At 47.3% G+C, this 19,722-nt stretch overlaps 1 long non-coding RNA gene across 1 annotated transcript; it reads right to left on the bottom strand.

Moving 5' to 3' along the window:
- Positions 1–2,280: 2,280 nt before the first annotated feature.
- Positions 2,281–16,032, bottom strand: LOC122465882. Its single transcript, XR_006291008.1, has 3 exons — positions 15,898–16,032; positions 5,641–5,644; positions 2,281–2,291 (listed from the first exon to the last, which is right to left on the bottom strand). It is a non-coding gene; the product is annotated as an uncharacterized LOC122465882 (long non-coding RNA).
- Between the last annotated feature and the right edge of the window lie 3,690 nt (positions 16,033–19,722).

Genomic DNA, 19,722 nt, shown 5'->3' with positions numbered 1-19,722 from the left:
TGGTTAGGACCCCATGCTATCAATGGCCTCTGAGCGTGTGTTTACACGGCGTGTGGCAGGGAGCCTCCGAGCCCAAGACAACAGACTTGAGCTCACAGGGCTTGCGCTATTGCAGTAATAATAGCTGTGTGGGTGACACTGCAGCTAGGGCTGGAGCTCAGGCTCTGACCTCGGGAGGGAGAGGGGTGGACTTCAGAGCCTGAGCTCCAGCCTGACCTGCAGCTTAGAAACACTGCTGACATTAGTGCTTTACTGAGTCCCACACGACAGGAGCCTGAGTCTGTCAACCTGGGCCTGGAGGCTCCCTGCTGCTGGCTGTGTAGACATGCCCTGAGAATCCAGATCCCAAGTGCAGGAGGCAGGACTCAGCACCACACTGAGAGAGATGTCAGGGAGAAAAGTAACCAAATCATAGAATCATAGAATAATGATCTAAAAAGGCAAGTAATGATCACAGATTGTGACAGACAGTGGTGCCCGGGATATGGTCAGCTCAGTCTGGGAGAAGTTTTGTGAATGCCACGCGGGGTAGAATTTAACTCATTCAGATGCATCTCAGATTCTACAGACGATGATGTTGTCCTTCTCCAGGGAGAGAACTTTTTTCTCTCTCTCACACGCACACACACTTCTATGAGCATGGAGAAACACAAGCTCACATTCACCAAGCCACAAGGAAATCTGCCAACAAACACACCTCCCACTCTCATGTCACAACAGGTGAAAAACAGGTGTGGTCACCTACCAGCTACTCCTGGGTTCTCTTTTCTTCATGCACTTTAAATCCCAGGAGCTTTTCTCGCTCTTCCGTCAGAGTCTTCAAATGGGCCTGGATTCTCTCCTGAATAAACAGAGATGATTTGGTGATTTTATTTTAAAGGCTAGTGTGTGTGTGTGTGTGTGTGTGTGTCAGGGTGTGGGGGGTAATCTTTTGACCCAAACCCCAAGATTCTGTAGATGACTGTCACTCCTACTAGATCTGTGTGTGACTGAATGCACCCTGTGTAAGCACCCTTCACACCATTGTAATAATCTTTGTACAAAAATGCCTTCTGAGGTATGATTTGGAAACTAACAACTCACTGGTCAATAATATCATGGTAGACTGTATGTCACAACACCGTAAAGTTATGAGATCCCTCCTGTATGATGTTAAAGGGACATATTCAAACTCACATAGCCCCAAATTCATCAAGCAGGTCTTAAACAAAGGGACGTGTGGTTACCTCAATTTGCATACCACAGAGTCCTCAGACTGTGAGAGGGAAAAGAAAGGAGACATCTCAGCACACCCAGGTGAGACAAAAGAGCATGAAGCATCTGTCAGGGTTCCTTCCCCACTTTGAACTCTGGGGTACACATGTGGGGACCCTCATGAAAGACCCCCTAAGCTTATTTTTACCAGCTTAGATTAAAAACTTTCCCAAGGCACAAATTCCACCTTGTCCTTGAACAGTACGCTGCCACCACCAAGTGATTTAGACAAAGAATCAAGGAAAGGACCATTAGAGTTCCTGTTCCCCCAAAATATCCCCCCAAGCCCTACACCCCCTTTCCTGGGGAGGCTTGAGAATAATATCCTAACCAATTGGTTACAAAGTGAACACAGACCTAAACCCCTGGATCTTTGGACACTGAAAAAAAATCAATCAGTTCTTAAAAGAAGAATTTTATTTAAAAAAAGAGAAAAGGTAAAAATCCCCTCTGTAAAATCAGGTTGGAAGATAACTTTACAGAGTAACAAAAGATGCACAAAACACAGAGAAACTCCCTCTAGCCTTAGTTTCAAAGTTACAACAAAACAGGGCTAAACCTCCCTCTAGCAAAGGGAATATTCACAAGTTGAGAAAACAAAGATAAACTGATACGCCTTGCCTGGCTGTACTTACAATTTCTGTAACATGAGAGATGGGTTCAGAAGGGTTTGGAGGACATGGATTTGTGTCCCGTCCCTCTTAGTCACAAGAGCGAACGAACACAGAAACAAAGAACCCAAAACAAAGCCTCTTCCCTCCCCACCCAGATTTGAAAGTATCTTTTGTCCCCATTAGTTCCTTTGGTCAGGTGCCAACCAGGTTATCTGAGCTTCTTAAACCCTTACAGGTAAGGAGGAATTTTAGGCTACCCTTATGGTTATGACAGCATCTTTCCCCATTAGACTCCATGTCTCCCTCTGCTCAGCTGGACAGAACTTTCTAAGGGGGGGCTGAACTATAAAAGTGAGGGGCAAACACCACAAGGGATCAATCTCCCTTTATGCACCTAAGAAGACAAAAGAAACAGCTGTTGGGCTTTGGGGGAGGGATCCTGACCTGGAAAATGTGGTTAGTTGGAAGGACATGCTACAAACTTTACTTTGAATCAAGAATATTGTAGTTTGTTCTTAGGCACTAGGAAGCATTTTATTTTTATTGTAACCATTTCTGACTTTTATGCCTCATTATTTCTGCTCACTGAAGATCCTATCTTCTTCTGTTAATAAATTTCTTTTATTCTTTAACTGAAACAAATCCAGTGTTGTTAAATCAAACTGTCTGGGTAACTCCATCTAAGGTGGAAAGTTGTTGTGTATTGTTCACTCAAATGGACAAGGGACCTTGTACCTCTGGACTGTCCAGGGCTGCACAGTACAGAATCTACATTCTGGGAGGAAATCCTGGACTGAGAGTGTGTTGGGGACACCCTTCAGCAGTAACCAAGGCAGGTGAGAGCCTGAGTGTGGCAGGCTGGCTGCCTGGCTGCAGATACACACCGCCACTCAGGGGCACCTGCAGGCTGGTAGGCTGGCTGTGAGTGGCCCAGGTTTGGAGCTAACACAGCAAGGCATTGTAAGGATCCCAAGGGTGCAGGACAGGGGTCACCCAGCACCTCATTGGGTAGGATTGTGCCCCAGAATATCACAGTATGGCATCAGAGACACCAAGGAAATGACACATTATTTGTGGAGACTGGCAGCGTTTTCTATTCAGACTTTGGAATGCTTTAGTTCATTTTCTCCATTGAGTTAAACCAGCAGGATCCCTGGTGGCAGATCAATAAACCTGTTTTTGAGTCAGTTTAGCACACAAAGATATACAAGTCCCAGCGGTCACCAGGGTTAGAAATATGGGCTGGGATTCTCAAAGAATCCCAACTCCCATTGATTTTCAGCCCTGAACCCCTCTGGATCATCCGAGTTAGACAGAAGTGGCCTGGGCACATGTGGAAACCCCATTAGATGTGTTGGTTTGTGTTAAGGACAGCTGAGGTTTACCTTATCGCTGTCGTAAACTCTTTCAGTGGCAATGACCTCCGGGTAGTTACCCCACAGTCCATAGCAAAGCTCCGCGAAGCAGTGGATTCTGGGAGATTTCAAAAGGCTGCATTAGGGGACCTGTGGAACCCCTTTGGCGGGTCCTTGCCCACGTACACAACAAAACAGTTCAGACCCGCACTGGTCAGCAGCACCCAGCGGTTAGTTTTGCTGCAATGCACTGTAATCCAAATGGCATTTGGCACAGACCTGTGCTGTCTGGAGCCCTTGTGTGTGTGGACTCCTGGTGCTTGGGTCTCCCCAGTCAACTCCTCTAGTGCAGGCTGGCATCTGAGTTTAACTAGTCATGGACAGAGGCGGATTTACAGTGAAACACAGGGTGCCCTGGCACGGGGCCCCCCACGACAGGGGCCCCAGGACTGGGCAGCTGCAGGGGCAGAAGCTTGGTTCTGCTGGCTCCTGGGACTCCTGCTGCAGGTTCTGCCCCCGCCAGCAGCCAACCTCTCCCCTCCCCCACCTCTTCCCCCGAGCACGCTGCATTCCCGCCCCTCCCCCTCCCAGCGCTTCCCCCACCACCGAACAGCTGTTTGCCGGCACTCAGGTTGCTCCGGGAGGGAGGGGGAAGGGTGGGGCCGCAGTGCACTTGGGAGGAGGCGGAGAAGAGGTGGGGTGGGACTTTGGGGAAAAGGGTAGAATCGGGGCTGGGCGGAGCAAAGGCGGGCCCCCCGCACTCCCCCTACACATACCCCCCCTGCCCTGTCCTGTGAGCTGCTCAGGGCAGGTGGCTGGGGTGGGGCAGGGAGCACGTGCATGACCCCAGCCCACACCCACAGCCCCCTGCCCTGACTCCTACACTCCCTTCACACATCCCCAGCCCCCTGCCGACCCTGACTCCTGCACCCCCCACATCCCCACCTGCGCCCCTCGCACCAAACAGGAACTGCCCCAGGTAAGCGCTCCACACCCCAACCCCGTGCCCCAGCCCTGAGCCCCATCCCACACCCTAGCTCTCTCCCAGACCCTGCACCCCCAGCCCTGAGCCCCCTCCCACACCCTAGCTCCCTCCCAGACCCTGCACCCCCAGCCCTGAGCCCCCTCCCGCACCCTAGCTCCCTCCCAGACCCTGCACCCCCAGCCCTGAGCCCCAGCCCGCACCCTAAGTCCTGGCCAGACCCTGCACCCCAGCGTTTTTTTACATGTTTTTTATAAAGGGCTCTTCTCCAAAGCGCTTTACCAGAGTTAGGTAACGGCACAAACAATATTTGGCATGATCATTAAGTGGTCCACCGAGACCCTCTGTGATTTTCAAGTGGGTCTGAGGAAAAATAAGTTAGACGACAAGAACAATCAAGGTCCCTCCCTTTATTTTCGTTTACTTCCTATTAAATATAGGAGGAGGATGAAGAAAAAAAGAAGGGAAAAGGGGGTGGGGGGAGATAAGAGCCAATGTCCTTTTTCTTGGCTGGGTCCCAAGGAGGTGCCCCAGAAATGAAGCTGAGCACAGGGCTCCACTAACTCTAAATCCGCCTCTGGTCATGGAGCACCAAGAGAATTCAGAAGCCCAATGGGAAACCCCAGCTCCCTGCTGGGCTTGGGGCCTTTTTCAAGGAGACTTTTCCTCTTCATGGACAGACTTCCTCATTGCTCAGTGCTGCAGGGGTAGCATGGCCAAAGGGTTAGGCTGCTGGATTGAATCTTAGGAGACCTGGGTGCTCTTCCACTGAGTGGCTGGGTGATGATAGTCAAGATGCTTCCCCTCTCTGTGCCTCTGTTTCCCCTCCCACCCTTGTCTGTAAACTGTTCACACCAGGGACTGTTTCTCCCTGTGTTTTGTGCAGGGCCCAGCAAAATGGAGGTCAGAGCTCACTTGGGGCCTGTAGAGGCTGCTGGGATGCAAACAGTGATAATAAATATTGTGCTACAAATCAGAAACAGCAATAGCTCACAATGCCCCCTTCTCCAATCTGAAGGTGACACTCTCACATAGACTGGCCTGCAGGTCTTGTGATTTAAACCTCACTGGTCATTTAACTGCATCTGTTCTGTAGAAAGATTATTTCACCAGTGGGAGCTGGTTTGGAAAAGGATTCAGCTTCTCAGATAAAAGTTTCCCTTGACAGACAAATTTAAAAGCTTCATTTTTTGTCTTTCTTGCTAGACTGGAGAATCATTTATTTTTATAGCATCTTTCATGCAATGGAGGCTTTACAGAGCTGAATGCTGCACTTGCACCTGTGTCATGGAACTTGGGATAACATTAAATTGTAATTAAATTCCAAAGTGATTACCCATGAGTCTGGACTGCAATTCCCTACCTTGTACTTCTGGGCAGCCTCCTCTATGGGAACCACAGCTTGAGCTCGGTGAGCCCAGGATCTGTCACACACCACACTGATGGGGATTTGATCCTCGTCGCAAAGCAGTGTGAGAGCCTCCTGGTGCTCCCCACACCCCCCGGCCCCTCCTGCTCCCTTTGCGTGTTGGAAACTCAGCCGTTTGGCGATTTCTAGGACATTTCCCAGCTGCCTGTGGGGCCTGCGGTTTCTCAGTTGCACAGTTTCTCTGCACTGGGGGCAGGAGGCGTCTGTGTCAGATCCCTCCTTCTTGTCAACTGTTTGAAATGGGCCATCCTAATTATCACTACAAATGTTTTTCTTCTCCTGTTGTTAATAGCCCACCTTAATTGATTAGTCTCTTAAAGTTGGTATGGCAACCCTCTTCTTTCTATGTTCTCTGTGTATATATATCTTTCTACTGTATTTTCCAGTGGATGCATCCGATGAAGTGGGTTTTAGCCCACGAAAGCTTATGCCCAAATAAATTTGTTGGTCTCTACGGTGCCACAAGTCCTCCTCGTTCTTTTTGCGGATACAGACTATTTAATACTGCTCTAAGGGAGTCAATACACAAAAAATAAATGTTTCTGGCTGTGACCGTAATCCCGGTGGGAGCCAGATGAGGTCACTCAATTAGGGTGAACTGCAAAGAGAATGGGGCGAACAAACCCCAAACGCTGGTGGATATTCCAAGCCAGCCCAAAATAGCTTCTGTATCACCTCACTGGTTACTCAGACGTCCAAACAACACAGTTCCCTTAAAGTGCCCAGCCTCAGGCCTCCATCTAGGTATCCAAATCAAATATAATGAAGATTTCTGAAAATCTTATTTCATCATATAAAAGAAAAGGTTCTTCTGATCCCAAAGGACCAGCCACACACCGAGGTCAGATCCTACCCAAAATGCACGCGTACAGCCAATTCTTATTAACTAAACTAAACTGTCTTACAAAGAAAAGAGAGCGCACTGGTTAAACTATCTATACAGATACAGGCATGCGTTCAATTCACTGAGGTGCAGATACAGAGCAGAGATGGTGAGCTTTGTAGTCACAAAGACTTCCACTCTGAAACCAGTCCATAGGTTATAGTCCAATGTCCATATTCAGGGTGAATCCAGCTTCGGACTGGGATCTCAATCCTTATGGCTTAGGTTTCCCCTGCATGAAACCTTAGGCAGATCTGAGATGACAGAAGCAGGACCCAAGAATCCTTTATACAATTTCATGTCCTTTTTGACAAGTTGGAATTCCTCAGGGAACAAAAGGCAATTAGGATTGTGATAGGTTCTCAGTCCCTTCGGTCTGCCACACATTCTCAGTCCCTTGGGATTGTCACTTGATGTGCTGAGATACCACTGAGCCTAACCCTTGTACCATCATGGGCACCCCTTGACTCTGCCTTGCTGAGCCAGGCCACCTCCAGCACAGACCCAGATAATGGGCCTCACCCCTTTGCAGAATACAGACTCTGGGGCGGCTCAGTTAGAGGGACTTGCCTCAGCACCCCAGTGCACAGCCTCTTTAGGAGCCTGAGCCCCCAGACTTTATACAGTGTAAGTTCATGTTATTCACCCTCTTTCTCCTTGTAAAGAGAGAGACGCACAGACTGTTCTCCCCCCAGGGAACAATGACTTACACTGGGTTTATTAATGAACAAAAGTGATTTTATTAAGTATAAAAGGTAGGATTTAAGTGGTCATAAGAGATAACAGACAGAACAAAGTAAGTTACTAAGCAAAATAAAACAGGACACACAAGGCTAAGCTTAATACGCTAAGAAACTGGTTACGTGTAATATCTCACCCTCAAAGATGTTCCAATAAGCTTCTTTCACAGACTAGACTCATTTCTAGTTTGGGCCCATTCCTTCCCCTTGTTCAGTCTCTGTTAGTTCCAGCAGACATCTTGGGCGGTAAGCAGGGTTTCTCATGACTGGTCCCTCCTGTTGGGCTTCCCACCCTTATATAGCTTTTGGAGAAGGCAGAAATCCTTTGTTCTCCTGTTTAAAATTTTTCCATGCCTCTGGTGGAAAAATACCACATCCAAGATGGATTCCAGCATCAAATGACACGATCACGTCTTTGCAGGACCCTATAACTTCTCCTTACAGGCTTACTGGAAAAACAAGTTTGTTCACAGCTCATTATTGTCGTAAATGGGGCCATCGAGTTCCTGAATTACCATTAATGGCCCTCGCTTAGCATGACTACATTAGTAACAAGAAAAGGAGGACTTGTGGCACCTTAGAGACTAACCAATTTATTTGAGCATCAGCTTTTCTGAGCTACAGCTCACTGCATCGGATGCATTCAGTGGAAAATGAAGTGAACTGTAGCTCACGAAAGCTTACGCTCAAATAAATTAGTTAGTCTCTAAGGTGCCACAAGTCCTCCTTTTCTTTTTGCAGATACAGACTAACACGGCTGCTACTCTGAAACTGTTTCAGAGTAACAGCCGTGTTAGTCTGTATTCGTAAAAAGAAAAGGAGGACTTGTGGCACCTTAGAGACTAACCAGTTTATTTGAGCATGAGCTTTCGTGAGCTACAGCTCACTTCATCGGATGCATAGCATATCATGGAAACTGCAGAAGACATTATATACACACAGAGACCATGAAACAAAACTTCCTCCCACCCCACTCTCCTGCTGGTAACAGCTTATCTAAAGTGATCATCAAGTAGAGCCATTTCCAGCACAAATCCAGGTTTTCTCACCCTTCCCCCCCCCCCCCCCCCACACACACATACAAACTCACTCTCCTGCTGGTAATAGCCCATCCCTCTTTGAAACCTCTCTTTATAATGCGCATGATAATCAAGGTGGGTCATTTCCAGCACTAATCCAGGTTTTCTCACCCCCCCCACCCCCCTCCAAAAACCACACACACAAACTCACTCTCCTGCTGGCAATAGCTCATCTTACAATGTGCACAGCAATAATCCAAGTTTAACCAGAACGTCTTGGGGGGAGTTTGTAGGAAAAAAACAAGAGGAGATAGGCTACCTTGCATAATGACTTAGCCACTCCCAGTCTCTATTCAAGCCCAAATTAATAGTATCCAATTTGCAAATGAATTCCAATTCAGCAGTTTCTCGCTGGAGTCTGGATTTGAAGTTTTTTTGCTTTAAGATAGCGACCCTCATGTCTGTGATTGCGTGACCAGAGAGATTGAAGTGTTCTCCGACTGGTTTATGAATGTTATAATTCTTGACATCTGATTTGTGTCCATTTATTCTTTTACGTAGAGACTGTCCAGTTTGACCAATGTACATGGCAGAGGGGCATTGCTGGCACATGATGGCATATATCACATTGGTGGATGTGCAGGTGAACGAGCCTCTGATAGTGTGGCTGATGTTGTTAGGCCCTGTGATGGTGTCCCCTGAATAGATATGTGGGCACAGTTGGCAACGGGCTTTGTTGCAAGGATAGGTTCCTGGGTTAGTGGTTCTGTTGTGTGGTATGTGGTTGTTGGTGAGTATTCGCTTCAGGTTGGGGGGCTGTCTGTAGGCAAGGACTGGCCTTTCTCCCAAGATTTGTGAGAGTGTTGGGTCATCCTTCAGGATAGGTTGTAGATCCTTAATAATGCGTTGGAGGGGTTTTAGTTGGGGGCTGAAGGTGACAGCTAGAGGCGTTCTGTTATTTTCTTTGTTAGGCCTGTCCTGTAGTAGGTGACTTCTGGGAACTCTTCTGGCTCTATCAATCTGTTTCTTCACTTCCGCAGGTGGGTATTGTAGTTGTAAGAATGCTTGATAGAGATCTTGTAGGTGTTTGTCTCTGTCTGAGGGGTTGGAGCAAATGCGGTTGTATCGCAGAGCTTGGCTGTAGACGATGGATCGTGTGGTGTGGTCAGGGTGAAAGCTGGAGGCATGTAGGTAGGAATAGCGGTCAGTAGGTTTCCGGTATAGGGTGGTGTTGATGTGACCATCGTTTATTAGCACTGTAGTGTCCAGGAAGTGGATCTCTTGTGTGGACTGGACCAGGCTGAGGTTGATGCTGGGATGGAAATTGTTGAAATCATGGTGGAATTCCTCAAGGGCTTCTTTTCCATGGGTCCAGATGATGAAGATGTCATCAATATAGCGCAAGTAAAGTAGGGGCGTTAGGGGACGAGAGCTGAGGAAGCGTTGTTCTAAATCAGCCATAAAAATGTTGGCATACTGTGGGGCCATGCGGGTACCCATAGCAGTGCCGCTGATCTGAAGGTATACATTGTCCCCAAATGTAAAATAGTTATGGGTAAGGACAAAGTCACAAAGTTCAGCCACCAGGTTAGCCGTGACATTATCGGGGATAGTGTTCTTGACGGCTTGTAGTCCATCTTTGTGTGGAATGTTGGTATAGAGGGCTTCTACATCCATAGTGGGCAGGATGGTGTTTTCAGGAAGATCACCGATGGATTGTAGTTTCCTCAGGAAGTCAGTGGTGTCTCGAAGGTAGCTGGGAGTGCTGGTAGCGTAGGGCCTGAGGAGTGAGTCTACATAGCCGGACAATCCTGCTGTCAGGGTGCCAATGCCCGAGATGATGGGGCGCCCAGGATTTCCAGGTTTATGGATCTTGGGTAGTAGATAGAATATCCCAGGTCGGGGTTCCAGGGGTGTGTCTGTGCGGATTTGATCTTGTGCTTTTTCAGGAAGTTTCTTCAGCAAATGCTGTAGATGCTTTTGGTAACCCTCAGTGGGATCAGAGGGCAATGGCTTGTAGAAAGTGGTGTTGGAGAGCTGCCGAGCAGCCTCTTGTTCATATTCATATTCATATATTTTTTACTCTGAAACTGTACATTAGGAACACAAGTTTATACTTCCTATTCCTAACTTTAAATATAGAAATGATACAGGCATATAAATAGGATGAGCACATTCAGTAGATTATAACTTTTCCAATGGTATGTTACATAAAGCATTTTACACAAAGTGTATTCCAGTTCTGTCATATTCATAAGCATATTTCCATAAAGAATATGGAGTGCAGTGACATAAGTATGTCTTTGAAGGCGGACCATCTCCCATACTGAGCTATAGGAATTAACATAAGACAATTTGCTTGTTCCTCCACCATTCACAGGTGATTTGCTATATGATAGCATATAAGCCTGTTTGTCAGCCTGAGATAGAATTCTGGGTTTGATTTTTTGATACTCTTATATATTATACTAATATGTGTAAACAAAGGACACAGTCACTGCATTTTACATCGGCCCACAAGCAGATGGGGTGACAAGAGATAAGAAAGGGAACTAACATGGTACTGGGTATGGTGGGAATGTAATATATGAGCGCACACTCAAAGACTGCCTCAACTCCTTATCTCAAGGCAAGGTCAAGCAACCAGTTAGGAGGGGCAATGGGGAATGATGGTGGACGGGGGAGGCATAAGAAACACTAAACACCAAAGAAAAACCTGGCGTTGGCCAGGACACAACCTCATGCCTCATCCTCCTGTGGGGTACAAAAGAGGTGGGATGAAAACCCCAACTCACGACCCTCCAGAACGGAACATGACCATAAGCAGTAAGAGGTGTGACTGGGCACGCGCACTGCATGTATATTTGGGCCTGCTAAGGAGGAGGCGGGAATAGGGAATGGACAATGAGAATGGGGAATAGGAATTGGGAATTGGGAACGGGGGAATGGGGACAGGGGATAAAGTCTCTGTAGTGTCAAAGCTGGGAAGGGAACACTGGGGAGCAGACTCTATTGGCATATAGAGATAAGCCCGACTGGTGAGAAGGGCTTTGGAATATGCTTGACTGGAAACTAACCCCAATAAACATCATATTGTCTGCACTCCCGGACTTCTGGTCTGATCTCTGTCTATGTGAGAAGAACCAGGGGAGAGGGTGAAGGGGAAAGCCCTCTAACACTATACATTTCAAAGAGATGAATACCGCAACATCCCCTGTTTACAATTCATTTAAATGCCAGGATGTTCTTTTGATCTTTGAATTAACAGAACATAGCATAGATAGAAACTGCTGATTACAATGGTTCACCACTATCAATATATGTGGACATAAGAACAGCCAGTCTGGGACAGACCAAAGGTCCATCTAGTCCAGTGTCCTGTCTTCCAACAGTAGCCAGTGCCAGGTGCCCCAGAAGGAATGAACAGAACAAGCAATCATCAAGTGATTCACCCCCTGTCACTCATTCCCAGCTTCTGACAAAACAGAGGTTAGGGACACCATCCCTGCCCATCCTGGCTAATAGCCATTGATGGACCTATCCTCCATGAACTTATCTAGTTCTTTTTTGAACCTTGTTATAGTCTTGGCCTTCACAACATCTTCTGGCAAGGAGTTCCACAGGTTGACTATGCGTTGTGCAAAGGAATACTTCATTTTGTTTGTTTTAAACCTGCTGCCTAATAATTTCGTTTGCTGACCCCGAGTTCCTGTGTTATGAGAAGTAGTAAACAACACTTCCTTATCTACTTTCTCTACACCAGTCATGATTTTATAGACCTCAATCATATCACCCCTTAGTCATCTCTTTTCCAAGCTGAAAAGTCCCAGTCTTATTAATCTCTCCTCACACAGAAGCCATTCCATACCCTTAATCATTTCTGTTGCCCTTTTCTGAACCTTTTCCAATTCCCATAGATCTTTTTTGAGGTGGGGTGACCACATCTGCACACAGTATTCAAGTTGTGGGCGTACCATGGATTTATGTAGAGGCGATATGATATTTTCTGTCCTATTATCTGTCCCTTTCTTAATTATTCCCAACATTCTGTTTGCTTTTTTGACTGCCACTGCTCATTGAATGGATGTTTTCAGAGAACTCTCCACAATGACTCCAAGATCATTCTTGATTGGTAACAGCTAATTTAGACCCCATCATTTTGTATGTATAGTTGGGATTATTTTTTCCAATGTGCATTACTTTGCATTTATCAACATTAAATGTCATCTGCCATTGTGTTGCCCAGTCACCCAGTTTTGTAAGATCCTTTTGTAGCTCTTTGCAGTCTGCCTGGGACTTAACTATCTTTAGTAGTTTTGTATCATCTGCAAATTTTGGCACCTCACTGGTTATCCCTTTTTCCAGATCATTTAGGGTCCATGAGGGAGAGTGGCTGATGGACTGCACCTTGTCCCTGAGGTAAGGGACTAGACTTTGGAGTGGCAGGCGGCCACGAAGGCAGGTGTGGACTTAGACTGCTGATATACCCCTGGAAGGGGATGGGAACGGAGTAGTGGGCACTGCCGGTGGGCAGTGTCCTGAATAGGACACTGCGGTCCCAAGAGCGACGCGTGTCCTGGTGGTGCAGACAACAGTGAGGGCAGACAACGGGCAAATCCCCCTGGCAGGGGGTGCTTCACAGCTGACTGAGCTAATTCCCGGTGCGACCGACAGGAGCAGGCAGCGGTGGTAAGTCTTTGAGCCTCTCACAGTAAGCTTACATGCTAACGGTGCCGTGAAACCACGTTGCCCCGTTCCATATGGAGTATTGCTGAGTGATTTCGGGGCCTTTCATGCTATAGATTATTACACAGTACAACGCTTACAAAGATGCAGGGAATGAATCTGGTTTACAGCATTTATTTCTGGCCATAATTCTGATTTACAACCTCAGCTGAAACTGAGTAGTAGTAGTGTGGGGGGGGGGGTGTCCTCCTCCCATCCTTGATACACACCGCGAAGAGTCAGAATACACACTGCTGTGTGCTGCTGTTACTCTCCCTGACCCCTGATCTCCAGTGATTCCCTCCTGCCGCCACCCCCTCCTGACTCTTCACTGATCTATTATTGTTAAGCAAATTGTTGTTCTTCCTTTTATTTTAGAGCCAGTTTGTGACGGTGGCATTGGGGGAATCATATGGGTCAAAACCAGCGTGTTTCGCATGCATACACCTTTTCCATCAGCTGGTGCTTCTGTGAGACAGACGATGAGCAGAGCAGAGCTGCAGTCACTGTAACAGGATAAAACTCCAGGGAGGAAAGGGGGGCTGTGTTAGAGATCTCAGGATTTTGCTGGTCTGCTCCCCAGTGCTGTGGAGAGTGGGGGGGTCTTTTCCGCTCTTTCAGTGATTTGACTGCACATTCATCTGGACCCATGGAAAAGAAGCCCTTGAGGAATTCCACCATGATTTCAACAATTTCCATCCCACCACCAACCTCAGCCTGGTCCAGTCCACACAAGAGATCCACTTCCTGGACACTACGGTGCTAATAAACAATGGTCACATAAACACCACCCTATACCGGAAACCTACTGACCGCTATTCCTACCTACATGCCTCCAGCTTTCACCCTGACCACACCACACGATCCATTGTCTACAGCCAAGCTCTGCGATACAACCGCATTTGCTCCAACCCCTCAGACAGATACAAACACCTACAAGATCTCTATCAAGCATTCTTACAACTACAATACCCACCTGCGGAAGTGAAAAAACAGATTGATAGAGCCAGAAGAGTACCTAGAAGTCACCTACTACAGGACAGGCCTAACAAAGAAAATAACAGAACGCCACTAGCCGTCACCTTCAGCCCCCAACTAAAACCCCTCCAACGCATTATTAAGGATCTACAACCTATCCTGAAGGATGACCCAACACTCTCACAAATCTTGGGAGACAGGCCAGTCCTTGCCTACAGACAGCCCCCCAACCTGAAGCGAATACTCACCAGCAACCACATATCACACGACAGAACCACTAACCCAGGAACCTGTCCTTGCAACAAAGCCCGTTGCCAACTGTGCCCACATATCTATTCAGGGGACACCATCACAGGGCCTAATAACATCAGCCACACTATCAGAGGCTCGTTCACCTGCACATCCACCAATGTGATATATGCCATCATGTGCCAGCAATGCCCCTCTGCCATGTACATTGGCCAAACCGAACAGTCTCTACGTAAAAGAGTAAATGGACACAAATCAGATGTCAAGAATTATAACATTCATAAACCAGTCGGAGAACACTTCAATCTCTCTGGTCACGCGATTACAGCCATGAAAGTTGTGATATTACAACAAAAAAACTTCAAATCCAGACTCCAGCTAGAGACTGTTGAATTGGAATTCATTTGCAAATTCGATACAATTAACTTAGGCTTGAATAGAGACTGGGAGTGGCTAAGTCATTATGCAAGGTAACCTATTTCCTCTTGTTTTTTCCTAGCCCCCCCCCCCCCCCCCCCCCCCCCGACGTTCTTGTTAAACCCTGGATTTGTGCTGGAAATGGCCCACCTTGATTATCATACACATTGTAAGGAGAGGTTTCAGAGTAACAGCCGTGTTAGTCTGTATTCGCAAAAAGAAAAGGAGTACTTGTGGCACCTTAGAGACTAACCAATTTATTTGAGCATGAGCTTTCGTGAGCTACAGCTCACTTCATCGGATGCATACTGTGGAAACTGCAGAAGACATTATATACACAGACACCATGAAACAATACCTCCTCCCACCCCACTCTCCTGCTGGTAATAGCTTATCTAAAGTGATCATCAAGTTGGCCATTTCCAGCACAAATCCAGGATCATTAAACAAAAAAATGACACATGGTTGTAAACTGCCCCTCAAACTCATTAATATTAATTGGCTACTTTCTTGTAGGTTGTTACCAAAACTATTTATCCAATATTAGGGATTTCAAAAGGATTTACACATGTTAAACAATAGGTTTCCCAGCCCCGTGGCACTGAAATACACATTACACGGCTGTGTGTGGCTTTTTCTTCCTGACATTTGTAAAGATGGCAAAGGACAAGCTAATGTTCTGCTGAGGTTTGTGAGAGAAATAAGCAACTAGTATAATGTTGCAAAGAACTGGGTACAAATTTCAAGTAACCTTGAAGAGCAAGTGCAAACTATTTGGGAACAGAAAGATTAGGATGTGTAATGGTGCTAAATAATTTGGGGAATTTGTGTCCATGGTAACAGATAAGGTACAAAGAAAAGGAGTACTTATGGCACCTTAGAGACTAACAAATTTATTAGAGCATAAGCTTTTGTGAGCTACAGCTCAGCGCTCTAACACGCACAGGCAGATTGCCTTCATAACTGCTGTGACACACCAGGGGAAGAAGTAGAATTTGTGCTGCAAATTTGGGCTCATTTGGTCAAGTGGCTCTGGAGATGCAGCTTCTCTACAGTGAGCTGCTTTTAACATTTTCAATTTCTTATCTTTTTTTCCAGCAGAGCTGGGGGGAAGGGATTGTTTCCCTACCCATCCCTGGTGCAAGGTTTGCTGAACTGCACCCTTCCCCCCTGCTCCATTTTGGAACTGGGGCTGGGGAATGGAGATGTAACTTGTAGTGACCTCCTGGGTGGGGCTTGTCCCCCATCTTACCTTTCCTCCGCAGAGTCTCCTTCCCATACTCTAGAGAACTCCTTAGCCAGGGAATACATTTCTCCTCCAGGTAGCGTTTCCACTGCTGGTTGTCAAGTACTTCAGCATCCCATCTCCTCTTGGTGATCTGAGCCCCAATGTCTGCTGCTACCCAAGTCATGGTCTCCTTATCGAAGGTAAGAAAGTCTTGTCCGTCATATGAATCCTGGTAAAACCCCTGAATGACGTTGTCTTCCCGGAGATCACAGCCGCTTATCACCTGGATAATGTGAAACCCTAAAACACAGCTGAGGGTCAGCAGCAGCCTCTCTCTGAAAATCTCACCAAGACACCACTGCAGGTAGCCCAGTGGATCCTCCTTTTGTTATTGGGCCCTCCCTCCCCTGAGAAATGGGGTTTCCCCTTATGCTGTGGGGTCCTGAACCCTCCCAGCTCCTTTCAGAAGGGAGCCCAAACCCACAGGGGCACTCCCCCCCCCCCCCACACACACACACTGCAGAGAGCTCACAACCTTCAAGGAGTGCCTCACTGCTGCTTGTTCTCGTATGTTCCCTGCAGGGGGTGCAGGGTGGCACTACCCCAAAGGGAGTACTCCGGATATTACAGGGGTCTATCCCCTCCAGCTCTCTTCTGTTCTCTGAGGATCCCCCCAGTTCTGGTAGTCAGGAGGGGAGAGAGAGAGAGAGAATGTTCAGGGTGTCTGAACCCATCTCTCCTGCTATGGTTGTATTAATTTTGCAGGTCCTCAGGGTCACTTGGTCCCCCACCTCCTCCATTCACAGTACCCCCATGTCCCTGTGAGGAGGGGGTACAGGAAGTCTGTCCCCGACACTAACCTCTGCTCTGGTTTAATGACCTCACAGAATCCCCAGGGTCCCTGTGTTTCTCTGCCCCATCTTCCCCGTGCCCCCAGCTCAATCTAGGAACGGCAAAGCACCAACTTCGGATGCTTGGCCTCTTTTTCACATGGCCACTGTCTCAAGGTGATTCCCTGTAAGGATCAAGCCATTGACAGCCTTTAGTTCAGCTGGCCACCATTTTCCTACAGCCAGACTAATCTTCACAACAACGGCCCCCATCTCGCACACAACCAAGAGCAGACTCAGTTAATACAGCCACCCCTGGGCTGACAGGAGACAGGGAGGGAGACTGGGGGGTGGGACGTGAGGATGGGGACAGGAAGGAGAATTTAGGGGAGAGGGAGGGAGGCTGTGGTGAACAGAGATCACTGTGGGGAATCACAAGGAAGACTGAAACGTGCGGGGAACGGATCAGACCCCTCGCTTGGCAAACAGGGCAGAATGTGGGGGCACAAAAATAACCCAAACAGGGTCCCAAAAATATTTTCATCCCTCCCATCCTGCTTTAGATACATCGAGGTAAATGCCTAGATTTTCAGCAATCACTAGTGATTTTGGGTGCCCAACTGAGACCCTTTAAGGAGGCCTGATCAGAATGTGGAAGCACCTGGCCTCTGAATCTCAGACACCCAAAAATCACTAATCACGTTTGGAAAAATGTCGGCCAAGGGCTTAAAATACCATTTGGTGTCACAGCCACAGGTGAGAGCCAAGCCCACTAAGCTGCATCCCTGAACCATGCCCCAGGTTTGGACAAAAACCAGTTACTAACCTTCCTGTAACGGTTGTTCTCAGAGATGTGTTGCACACGTCCATTCCACGCTCGGTGTGCGTGCCCCAGACACAGTCGCCAGAAACTTTTCCCCTCGGTGATTCCCCTCGGTGATACCCCTCAGGCTGGCACTAGCGCCCCCTGGTACGATGCGCTAATGTTGCAGGGTGAAGGGACCGGTTGACCCCGCACCTTCTCAGTTCCTTCTTGCCAGCAACTCCAACAGAGGGGTAGGAGGGTGGCTCGGGGAATGGACGTGTGCAACACGTCTCAAACAACAACCGTTACAGAAAGGTTAGTAACCATTTTTTCTTCTTCAAATGCTTCAAAAACGTCCATTCCACCTTCAGTGACTCCCAATGGACACATGGATTACAACACTGCCCAGCCAAATCCAGTGCATCTCTAACTTGCTGGGTGATGGCGTCATTGGAAGAAAAAGTACGTACTGACGCCCAGGTGGCTGCTCTGCAAATGTCCTGGATCAGGCCTGGGACACGAACACCACTGAGGAAGCTTGTGGTCTCACAGAACGGGCCGTCAGGAAGGCAGGTGGTGGGACACCTGCCTGCTCGTACCACATGTGACTGCACAATGTGATCCAGGATGAAATTCTCTGAGCCTTTCATCCTATCAGCTACTGCCACAAAGAGCTGCGTGGATTTACAGATCGACTTTCTATCTAGTCCTTTCTATACAGAACACTAGGATGCCCTGCCTATGTATGGAGTATGGAGATGTCATTCCTCCCTATTCTTGTGCGGCTTCAGGAAGAAAATGGGCAGGAAAATAGCCTGATTACTGTGAACTGAGAGACTGCCTTTGGGAGGAACATGGGGTGGGAGCGACGTTGTACCTTGTCATTAAAGAACACTGTATACAGAGGTTTTGACATAAGAGGTCTAATCTCGGAGACCCTCCTGACTGAGGTAATTGCGACCAGAAAGGCGACCTTCCAGGAAAGGTACAAGAGGGCACAATGCTAGCAGCTCAAAGGGAGGCCTCGTGAGCTTTGACAGGACCAGGTTTAAGTCCCTCAGGGGGATGGGTTCCTGGATTTGCAGGTATAGCCTGTGACGGGTTGGGTCTTGGGATTGTCACCTGATGTGCTGAAATTACCTCTGAGCCAGTTTTCCCTGCCAGCCTGGGACCCCCAGATCCCTGTTCTGCTTGAGCCAGACAAGCTAGCCTGCTCAACACAGACGCAAGGCCCGGGCCACATCTCCGAAGTGCAGACTTAACAGCTTAGCAAGTTACATGTGTCCAGCACCGAGACACCCAGTTCCCAATGGGATCCAAACCCCAAATAAATCGTTTTACTGTGTATAAAGCTTATACAGGGTGAATTCATAAATTGTTCGTCCTCTATAGCACAGATAGAGAGATATGCACAGCTGTCCCCCCCGCCCCCGGCATTAATCACTTACTCTGGGTTTATTAATAAACAAAAGTGATTTTATTAAGTATAAAGAGTTGGATTTAAGTGGTTTCAAGAATAACAGACAGAACAAGGTAAGTTACTAAGTAAAATAAATAAAAATACGCAAAGCTAACTTAATACACTTAGGATCTAGTTACAGGTAATATCTCACCCTCAAAGATGTTCCAATAAGCATACTTCACAGACTGGATTCTTTCCTAGCTTGGGTCCAATCCTTTCCCCTGGTACAGTCCTTGTTAGTTCCAGCTTACATCTCAGGTGATAGACAGGGGTGTTCTCCTGACCGGCAACCTCTCAAGCCAGCTCAAGACCAAAATGGAGGGGCTTCCAGGGCCTTTTATATCTCTCTCTTTTTTGGGCGGAAACCTCTTTGTTCTTCTGTGCAAAGTCACAGCAGCAAGATGGAGTTTGTAGCTACATGGGCAAGTCACATGTCCATGAATGATTCAGCTTTCTTGCAGGCCAACACCATTGTTTACCTGTTAGCTCAGCAGATGTGGATTGGCGTCTCCCCAAAGTCCATTGTTAGTTAAATGTTTGCTGATGGGCCACTCATCAGCACACACAGAGAAATACAACTTTATATCTTATTTCCCTAAATTCAGACATAAAAATGATACATGCCAGCAAATGGAAAAACAGATTCAGCAGATTACAACCTTTGTAAAGACATGTTGCATGGCATATTTAGCATAAAGCATATTCTAGTTATGTCATATTCACATCCACAAGCATATTTTCATGAAGAATAT

This window comes from Chelonia mydas, chromosome 5 (genome assembly GCF_015237465.2).
Source record: "Chelonia mydas isolate rCheMyd1 chromosome 5, rCheMyd1.pri.v2, whole genome shotgun sequence".
Lineage (NCBI taxonomy): Eukaryota > Metazoa > Chordata > Testudines > Cheloniidae > Chelonia > Chelonia mydas.
This window is presented reverse-complemented; position numbering and strand designations above follow the sequence as displayed.